Source organism: Dermacentor andersoni, chromosome 7, assembly GCF_023375885.2.
Source record: "Dermacentor andersoni chromosome 7, qqDerAnde1_hic_scaffold, whole genome shotgun sequence".
Taxonomy (NCBI): domain Eukaryota; kingdom Metazoa; phylum Arthropoda; class Arachnida; order Ixodida; family Ixodidae; genus Dermacentor; species Dermacentor andersoni.
The window spans coordinates 114,372,176-114,383,064 of record NC_092820.1 but is presented as its reverse complement, the minus strand read 5'-3'; the positions used below and the strand labels follow the sequence as shown (position 1 = coordinate 114,383,064).

Genomic DNA, 10,889 nt, shown 5'->3' with positions numbered 1-10,889 from the left:
TAGTGAACGACCACAGATTTTTGTCCCTTTGCAACCACTATAGTAAGGAGATCATCGTGAGGTTCATACTGTTGCTTTTGCACATTCTGTGCAGCTGTGAAATGGGATATTGAAGTGGGAAAATGGGATATTGTAGCCACGCAACCATGTGGGATTAGGCGTCGTCTTTTCCTGCAGGAATACACCGAAAAAGAAAGCAAAAAAAAATTCTGCCCAAACCATCGACGATGATCGTCAACGCAAGCGAATGGCCTAACTGACAAACGAATGAACAAGCTAGTGAATGAACGAACATTTTCCATGTCGAGTCCGACCACCGGCCTTCCTCCACTGACCAACCACGAAAACGGGCAAGAGGGGCTAAGAAAGCTATTCGATGTAAAAAAATAACCACGCTTCACCAGACACCTTTGCCTCAATTTACGAGCGCTCAGAGTCAGACTGACGCCGCTTTGCATGAGCAGATACGCATCCGCAGCTCACTTGCCCAAAGCTGGCATCGTCTTTTATTCGATAGCATTGCCATAATAGTATAATGACACATCGCGTCATTTTCTCCTGGTGGAGGTTTACAAAGGCATGGAGGTGCGACTCTGATTCCACTGTCTCTCTTTGCAGAGATGCCGCTAGCAACTTCGAGAGCATCTATAGATGACCGAGGTAGCATAGGGTGCGATACGCGCGAAGAGAGTTACGTTATCGTAATACGAAACGGTGTTTATTTTTTCATTTTTTTGCCGTGCGTGTGCGGCGTGGTCCTACTTGTGTTACACGTGCGAAAATCGACTATAGTACGGGTGCGTTGGAGAGCCGCCAACCCGGGTTGTTGGCACGAACGTTTTCTAACAATGGCAGCCTATAGAGGGCAACGCATGATAGATTTGTGTGCTAGAAGATGTTTGTACAGGCACATCCGACGTACTGTTAATGATGTTAACTTGACGTCACTGGACAAGGAATTGAAAAAAAAAAGAATAGGTCGTATAACAGTCCAGTAAGTGGCAGCCACCACGACTTCTAAATTTAGATCGTATCGCCCACACGCCGTGGCAGCTAGCAGGCTGCGGGCACCGCAAGCTTCCTGTCCAGAATTTCTGCAGCAGATTTTGCAGTTTTTTCCCCTCAGGTGTGCAGTGTGCAATTTAACTAGTTTTCTTTATTCAAGGAAGGGAAATGTGCATCATGCCTCGATCACTTAATCGCTTATTTACGGAAAAATTTGAATTTCAAGCTGGCCGAGCATATATTGGTGGGTTATCAGCTCGACTTAAGATTTTGCAATTAGCTCGAAAAAAAAAAAGAAGTGCCGGAAATAATTAAACGCACGACTTTTTTAATGGTACACTATAGAAACTCTCCGCTGTCTGTGTCGCCAACTTAAGCTTGGCCTCGAGTTTCGAAAGCAAAAGCGAGCCTTGCACGGCTTCTGTTTGTGAAGAAAATAAAAAAAAACACCACAACAAACCCGTCAAATGCTGTGTGCGCAAAGACATAACAGGGTCAGTCTGCAAGTTGTCAGATGGCTCCAATCACAGAAAAAATAAAAAAGATCCCCGTGACCTTTTTTCGTATCGATAATTGCAACGTGCCACCTACAAAGGCAAAGAAGTCTATTGGTGCAGCTATTTGCTGCATACGAGCGACGGATGCGCGGACTGACTCGACATGTCCCTAAAGCGGCAACGCATTCACGGATTCGGGAGGACAGACTTGCCTGAGAGTAGTCGGAGATTTCGAAATCAGAACACGGCTTGTACAGGACGCTATTGGGGCTCGCGGGCTTATCAGCAAACTTGTATACCATGACGCCCATCTGCAGCGCGAAGGCCACGATGAGCGCCGGTCTCGAGAAATTTGATCTGGCCATGACGGAGGAGGCGCCATGCTGCGAAATTTCGCAGGATGTATCATCGGTATCCCCCGCTTCCCCCACCCCCATTGCCCAAGCAACGACAAATCCCTCTTTTATGCGTCATCATGGCTCGCAACTTCAGTATTTAGCATTCTCGTAACGGCTATACGCAGCGACCTCAGCTTAATGATTACAGCTTTTTCAAAGAGTTTGCTCTTACTGCTGCTTTGTTTTTTTGCCAAGCTTAGCATCTTATGGTTCACGCAATATTGAATATAAAGTTTTATACATTTATACTAATCAGTATAACGTTTTATATTTGTATACTAATCAGTATAACGTTTTATACTTATATACTAATTAGAACAAACATTATATTTCATGCTAATGAATATAACCTTTAATAATATTATTGTAATCAGTGTAACGCTTTGTGCTTTTATATTATTCAGTATAACTTTTCATACTTTGACACTAATCAGTATAACTTTTAGTACTTTTATACTAATCAGCAATGCGTTTCAGACTTTTATACTCATCGGTGTGGTTTTATACTTTCACACTAATTAATGTAAGGGTTTTGCTTTTATGCTAATCAGTATAACGTTTCATACTTTTATGCTAATCAGTATAACGCTTTATGCTTATATACTTATCAGTATAGCGTTCGATACTCGGTAGAGTTTCTGTATTTGCCCTTCCGACACAAACGACGACTACTGCATTGCAAGTCTTTCTTTCTTTTCTTCGAGCACAAACCACTCGAAGTGTGCAGCAGTACATGCAGCTCTTTATCTACGCACGCATAACTTGTTAAGTCTATTGTTAGTGCGACACCTCGCGTGAAAAGCGAGAGTATGATTTCTGAAGTGAAGGCGCTAAAAAGACGGAGGACAAAGAAGAAACACACACACACAGGGCGCCACTTCCAACAATGTTTATTCAGGAAAAAACGCCACTGATTTATACTAGGAGCGTAATCACAGTTTCTCAGGGCGCATTCGCGTTTAGGTAGAACAGTTCTTTGCGTGACAGTGATATGGATGCAACACTTACGCAGTTATCAGCTGCTTCAATGATTCTTTTGGCCTCAAGCGAGAGTAGTTTCCAGGCACTGGATGTAGTTATTGTTTAAGTAGATCGGAGAGTTTGTGGGCCTGCATTTAGTTCGTGCTTTTCTTTTTATAACTTCGCGGTAAGTCTAAAGCCATTTATAACGACGTAACAACAAGCTCACGTTGCGGATTTCAACAATATATTTAGCGAATTTCCTCTACACGCAAGTGTGTGAAAAAACATTTTAAGAAATATTTTTCACTCATTTTGTTCACACGTATTGCTAAAAAAAAAAACGTGGATATACTTACCAGGGTAGGGGTATAAGCGTTTGCACTCTTGTAGGCATTGACCGGCATTGTGAAGCATTGCGCTTTGCTCGGGAATGTCACAACTGTGCTCATTACAACCAAGATGTCCACCTCGGACCTGCAGGCAACAGAGCGCGTTGAGGCGGCACAAGTGGCAGCAAGTGATGAGGAAAGTCATCGCATTGAGCAGTGTTCCAGCTCGACGCCCTACCTAGTAGCCAACGCAGACTCTGGCTCACTTTAGTACTTCTGTATCAGCAGTTTTAATGTTTACGCCGAGGCAGCGCAACCACGCTGGCTACAATGCATATGCAGGTCATGAGGTAAGCGTCGGCTACGCCGTAGGGTTTCCATTATGGCGTTGCGTCTTAGCACCTATATTCCCAGAAATGGAGAAGTGTGACCAGTCGAAAAATATTTCTGCAGACCTTTAATATTCATTTTCAAGGGCAGCGTTCCTTTCTTCGAAGCACTCAATGATGGACATTTTTTTTTGAAAGTCACCTGCGTACCTGCAGCGGCGCAGGTGACTTTCGACATAAAGCCGTTGACATAAAACTCGAGCGACACATGAAACCAGGACGATGACGATACCTTTAGCGTAAAATTGGTCGGCGTAAGAAACAAACGTAGAGCAAAAGATAAATTCCAACAAGGTGAAAAAAGTTATCGCCAAATAAATGTGCAGCTTTCTGAAACAGAGAACGTAATTTTACTCTGTACGTTGCCGAACGTTTGCAAACACTTCTGTGTGCGATCCGCGTGTGGGGGAGGAGTCATTGTCTAGGTGTGTTCGTCGCTTATATGGCAGAACTATTTCTGTCTGAACAATGTTCAAATACTCTCGCCATGCGCGTATCGTTAAAAAACAATTCTGCAGTCGGCGAGAAGTCAAATAACCATTTAGGTGACGTAATTCCTAAAACATTGTGTGTGTGTTGAATCTCGAAAAGATTGCATCAGGCTTCATGCTAGTCTCATGCCAGTCTGAGAACCTCGGTGGGGGTCTGCGTCAGAAATCCATCTCTCAGCAGATTTTGCTCCTAATGCCGACGCAGACATTTCGAGTATAACCTGAGAGGTCCGCAGATTTGTTTTCTTTTTTTGTGTGTGTGTACTTAGAACACACAATGTGATGATAATCAGATAACTTAAGTCTACTGATTCTAGCATTTTAAGTGTCTTCTAAATATCAAGCGGTCTTCATAGTTCAGCATTTATTTTACAGGGGCTCAATGTTCGCGCTTTTGGTATGCAGATTTATATTCCACGAATATCTCAAGCGCTTTTCATTTCAAACACGCTCGTAATTGCGTGATAGACAGTAGTAGTTCGCAGTCAGTGGTCGTCCTGTGTCTTGTCCGCGTTTATTTTACGCTGCTGTTAACCCACAGACTGCATTATTTTTTAATATGTAATATTGGCTACGTTATAAAAAAAATAGTCATAGGTTCACAGAAAGGTATAAACTCGAAGTGATCAAAAGTGGCTGGTCAAAGAGAAGCTCAGCCTGAAGCCAGCGTCTCGACACTAGCACTTTATCCGTCAATGACCTGACGGAGACAATGCCCCTTGTGGAAACATTGGCTTCAGGCAGGTGTTCTCCGTTGTTGAACCACTGTTGATCATTAGATTGTTAATAACAAACTAGCACAATAGTTTCCGTAAAGAACAAAATTTTTATCCATTTTACCTTCAGCTTAGAATGATACTGAAGACGCTAATTTTATAATCGACAGAAATAATTCACGAGTCAGGGGGGTAAATTGTTCTATAGGATGCCTGAGTGCAGCATATTCAAATTTCGTTGGCTCACTTGATATATAATGGTCGGCTAAGTGACCGTCCTCGTTACCGTTGGCATTTTCTTGATCTTTAATACAGTTTCTTGTACGCTCTCCGCATATAAGGGCTTCATAGCATCGCTAAGAGGAAAACACGTCCACGCAGCGTTTGAAAAAGAGCAAAACTTCATAACGAAGACGCACTGTATGAGGGGTAACGAATTGGCTGAAAAAAGCCCCGTAACAGAAAATCTGCGCATTTACTGGGCAATTTCGCAAACTAAAGCGCTTCCAAAGGGCAGACTGCTTGCATTTGTTGGACTGTGTACTCACGTGGCGACAGTATCTCCAATATATTCCAGGTCCTCCCAGGCTGTTGTACTGTTGTAGAAGTAGAATCCAACGCCTACGAAGACCTTGTGTTGTTTGTCGTTACCCAAGAGCTTCCGAAATTGCTGCAAATAAGAGTGAGGTCTATTGAGGTTAACGCAATATTGCGAAGAAAAAGAAATGCTGCCTCTCCCGTAGTTGAGAGTAGATGTTAGCGTGAAATGGCAACCGGCGAAGCAGATTGGTTGGAGATAATGCTAACCACAGCCTTAAAATAGGTGTAGTGCATATTCGCACCGGCACACCCCGCCGCACCACACCGCACCACGTGAAATTGCACTGGTCCATATGGACGCTCTCCAGCTCGAAGAAGAACCCGGCTGAAGGCGGCAAGACAGGCAACGAAAGACGCCAGGAAGCCATAGTACACTGCCCAGCTAGAACAAGAAAAGCGTCTCAAGGAGGCGCCGCGCTGCGTGGCGCCATCTCTCAAGGCGACGGAAGACCTACGCCGCGAAACTCGCGGAGCGCTGGCGTTCAAAGGAGCGCAGGATGACGAGCCAAAAGGTGGCAATGAAGTGTATGGTGCCCGGTACCTGCCTTTGGACATCGCTATTGGAAATATCAAAGAAATATCCAGCGTACTAGAAGTTACTGCTTGAGTGATACTGTGAACAAACATTAGGAAGAACTTGGCAGCCATATTTTCTTTTCTAAATTGTTTGGACGGTAACTAGCGTATGTATATAATGTGGTCCTGTACAAAAGGTTGGGAGCCAGACCGCGCATTTTTCGATTTTTATTGGTTGTGCGCGTGATCTCGTTTTGTTCTCGCAACTTTTCCGCGTGTTCTCGTTTGAGTGCCCGGATAACGGCTCTGGCTTTTCACTCACGGTCACTTGAAGGTCGCCGATAACGAGAACTAAATGTATTTCATGCTTCGCGAGCATGCGCCAGCAACTTCACCCGCAACTGCGTATTTTGCGGTCGCGCGCGCATTGTCTTGAAAGCCATATAAAGAATGCAAGTGTACCGAGGGCGCCGACGGCTCATGGGCGCTGTGTTCTCGCCGCTGAGTTTGCGTTGAAACGTAAACAGCACGAAGGTCACTTCGCTCGCTGCTGCTGCCGTGATTCCTCGCGGCAGTATCCGCTTCCACGGGCACATTCACCACCGACCCCCGAATGCCGTAGTAGAGGAGCCGTTGAGGAACAATGTTGAGCTTGCGCAAGTGAGGTGGCTTGGGGCGATGCACCTACCCGTTAGGAGTGAAGAAAGACGGGACCTGACCTTTCCAGAGCGAGCCTTGGCAGGTGTTGCAAAAGTTGGGGGCAGTTACGTCAGCCTCGAGAAAAACTTGCTCCCGCACGGAAACCCACGCCCCGTGGACGGAAACGATCTCTCGCAGATACCACAGACGAGCACACACACTGCACACGTACCCAAACGAGTTATTGCTGAAATGTCTGTTAAAGACTTCGGTGGCGTCCATGTGGAGCCGGGCATTCTGTTCCGTGTTGCGCTTCCGGGCTTCGCTGAAGACACAGCGCTGGGCATCCAAACGGGCTTTGTGCTGTTGAGAAGTTTCTAAGCTACGGCATCGTGCCTGATACACCCGCATTGTCGCAAGCCGCCAGGCACGTTCCTCTGCAGTCTCCTGGTCACGCGAACCCCGCGTCTTTCGCCGGACTTGTTCAGCTCGTGCCCGGCGCTTGGAGATGACTTCGGGGTCGGGTCGGTGAACTCGCGGTCGGCCTGCCGCCTCTTCCGTTGCTGCTCCGTCCTCCTCGCAAGGCGATCGGCTAGTCGTTCAAGAGGCGAACGCGGTACCTCGACAGCCCTCACACAAGCCCTAGCAACTGCTAGAGGAGGTCAACCAAGGTGAACCCAGCGCGCCTCCGCGTGCCTTAGTCTTCCGCCACGCTTCGTCTCGTTTCTTGAGAAAAAAAGGAGCGTGAAAGAGAACCAGATGTAAAAGGAGCTGGGGATGATAAATTTCGACTGGAACAAAGCCGAAGAGAACATTCCTTGGCACACAGCCACAGGGTTACACGAGGTTCATGTTAGGCTAACCAATCAACTAGGACCAAATAGTAAAGAAGGTCTGTTGAACGCAGTAGAAAAAGTCATAAAAGATAGGCGAATACCAGACAGTTGGCGACAAAGCAGAATTAAATTATTTATGAAGGTAAGGCGGAAAAGAAAGAATTCGCTCATATAGTCCGTTGACCATTACATCGGTAGTATACAGGTTAGCAATGCAGGCCATGAAATTAAAACTGCAAGCATTGGCAGAGAATAATGGCATTTTAGGATAGCTTCAGAATGCCTTTCGAATATGTAGGCGTCTGGATGTTAACTTATATGTCTTTACTCAGTGTACTGAAATATGAAGAGGAGAAAGGAGACCGTTATATGTGGCCTTTTAGGACATTACAGGAGCCTATGACAACGCATACCGCAGCATTTTGAGGGATATTATGGAAAGGGAAGGCTTAGGTGACGATTACATACAGCTTTTCAGAGAGATCTACCTACAAAATACCGTTTGTGTTGAATGGAAAGGGATGAGTGGCGAGGAGAAAGTTGACATCAACAAGGGACTGAGGCAGGGGTGCCCTTTGTCACCACTGCTGTTTATGATGTACATGGTGGAGATGGAAAGGGCGCTAGAGGGAAGTAATATCATATTTATACTCTCATACAAACGACCGCGTACAATAGTGGAACAGCAGCATCCAGGTTTGTTTTATGCAGAAGGCATTGCATTGTTAGCTAACAAGCAAAGTGATGTGCTACGTCGGGCAGGAGGACAGAAAGGCAAGGATTTCGGTTTGAAATTTAGCGTGAAAAATCAGGTGTTATGGTATTCTATGAAAACAGTGAACAGGCAGTGTCAATACAGGGCCTGGAAATATCTCGCGCATAGAATATAAATACTTGGGTATATGGCTAAAAGAAGGCAATAGATACATGTAAACATAGGACAAGAATAACAACAATAAAGGGAAAGAGAAATACGGCCGTAATGAAACACACCGCGCTATGGGTATACAATAGGCACAAGGTATTCCGGGGTATGTGGGTAGGTGTAGTGGTTCCAGGACTTACATTTGAAAATGCGGTTGTTTGCTTAAAGTCAGGCGTACAATCAGGACTCGATGGCAACCAAAGGTCAGTGGGACGCCTCGCACTGGACTCTCACGGGAAGACTACAAATGAAGCTGTGCAGGGTGATATGGGCTGGGCGAGTTTCGAAGTGAAGGAAGCTCACAGTAAAATTGAGTATGAAGAACGACTGAGGAATATGGAACAAAAATATTGATTCACAGTGGAAGAAAAGAACTAGGAATCTTACCAGCGAGCATGCGGCCTGTAGGGTGAGCAACACAGAAACAATGAACGTCAAGCGGGAATTGAGAGAGCCTGAGATAATCTCACGGGTGGCGGCAATGGAAAAGAAATCTGCTATGAGCTACTATTTAAGAGGAAAACAACTAAATCAGGAAAGAAACAATTTATGACCACTCCTAGGGAAGCTCATTACTTTTCGAAGCGAAATCATGGTACCCTAGAACAGGCATTTATGAAGCGAGATATAAGAAGAAAGAAGAAGCGTGTGCTTGCTGCGGTAAAGCTGGGGAGACGATGGTGCACATTTTATTAAAATTTGAAGTAATCCGCCCAGCGGTCCGTTTAGGCACCACTTGCCTCCTTAAAGCGCTTGTGTTCAGCGAGAGCAGGGGTAACGTTTTCAACAGGGAGGTTTGCGAACAACAATCCAAGCCAAGACAGAAGTCAGCTTGTTTGGTCTACGGGCGCACGACTCCAGCTCGTCGCCACCCCACGTTGAGTCCAACTACAAAAATGTGTGCTAAAGGACGCGGTGTTGGTAACTCAGAGGGAAGTCACCGTATTTGCCGAGTCTTTAGTGACCTTTTACCGATTGCCACTGCTTTTGTCACACGTGGCCCATTCCTCGAGAGATCGAAGCAGGTGGTACATTTGATTTCTTTATTTTTGTGATAGTTTTCCACATTACGTACACGTGACTGATTAGCGCAAACCTGCCACGTCCTTTTTTTAAAGAAAGCTTATTAGTAAACGGGAAGAAATCAATAAATGCCAGGCGGCGACGACATTGTTACCAAATGTCTTTTTTTTTTGCTTCAATATGCAACGACGATTAAGGCCACGCAAGTATAATACAGCAAATATTTTTATTTACAGTGCGAATACAAGTAAAGAAGAAGTAGATCACGGCATTTTCAATACTTGTGAACAAACTAAGTACTAAAAAATTATTGCGAACGCTACATACATTTTTTTAAACTTGTCCATCTTTGGGACTTTGCTGCTGCTTTTCGGTACATCCGACCTTGTGGCGGCTTGCAGCAAAGATAGGCCTTTAGGTGGATAACGAATCCGAGCATTTTTATTCTACTACAAATCTTAAACTAATATTTTTAGTCAAGACATCGAAATAATAAAAATTTTATTCTACTGAGTGATGTTTCTGAAAAAAAAATTATGCGGATCCCATGAACTGTGGGAATCGATGTAAGCGAACCTTTTTGTCCTGTTTGCTTTTATTGACGACAATTGCCGGTTATGTTGACGACAGATGTTTAACTTCTTTAACGTTTGGCCCAACACGAAAATGGTAAGCTGACCTTTAACGTTACCATGCATGCACCACTGCTGTTTGCCTTCGTAGTACAAAGAACACAGAGGTGGTTGCTTGAGACTTTGTTTTGCGCCAAACTTCATCACCTCTGAGATGGTTGAGCATATTCATTGCCTGACATGGCACATCGCATTGTGGCAAGAGTGTTAAATTTTAATTGAATTGTAGGGCTGTACGTGCCAAAACTACAATCGTATTGTGAAGCATGCCATAGTGGCGGACTCGGGATTAATTTTGACACCACGGTATCCTTTAATGTGCCCCAAATTTAAGTGCACGAGCGTTCTTTATTTCGCCCCCGTGTAAATTCCGCTTTCCCCGTAGGGACCAAACCCGCAACCTCGTGCAATGCCAAAGCAGCAATGCTATCACGGCAAGACGTGGTAGCTGGCATGACGTTTATTCAAATTGCAGAAACATACCGTGCCCTACCTCAAATTTCCATTTGCCCGCAACCAGTGTCGTGCCTACTGTAGTAGCGTTTCATTGCCTACTCACATTCCCTTTTCCCTGGCCCCCGACATTGTATGGGAACTGCGGCCGAAGAGTAGCAAGGCTGTTATCCATTCGTTTCCCGACTGTGTCGGTTATACCCATTGACTGCTTCCTTTCCCCTCCCTTCTCCATTCTATGTAGCTTTCTCTCCGGACTTGCACGTTAGTAGAATGGTAAACGGTGCAATTTCTGCAATGTTTTTGCGGGAGGTCACAGCTGTCAGTAGGCTAGCGTGGCGACGCCCAGAGAGCTTAAGAGGGCATTGTGCACATTCGACGCGATGCAAAGGTCCAAACGAGTTTCTCGCATCACCTTTCCACTCTGTCGTGCTCTTGTCATGTATAAACACGCTCTGAGCCACCCCCGACTCGATG

At 45.2% G+C, this 10,889-nt stretch overlaps 1 long non-coding RNA gene across 1 annotated transcript; it reads right to left on the bottom strand.

Moving 5' to 3' along the window:
* Positions 1 to 590: 590 nt before the first annotated feature.
* Positions 591 to 5,424, bottom strand: LOC129385402 (uncharacterized). The gene is made up of 3 exons (XR_008612944.1): positions 5,337 to 5,424; positions 3,220 to 3,337; positions 591 to 1,885 (listed from the first exon to the last, which is right to left on the bottom strand). It is a non-coding gene; the product is annotated as an uncharacterized lncRNA (long non-coding RNA).
* Between the last annotated feature and the right edge of the window lie 5,465 nt (positions 5,425 to 10,889).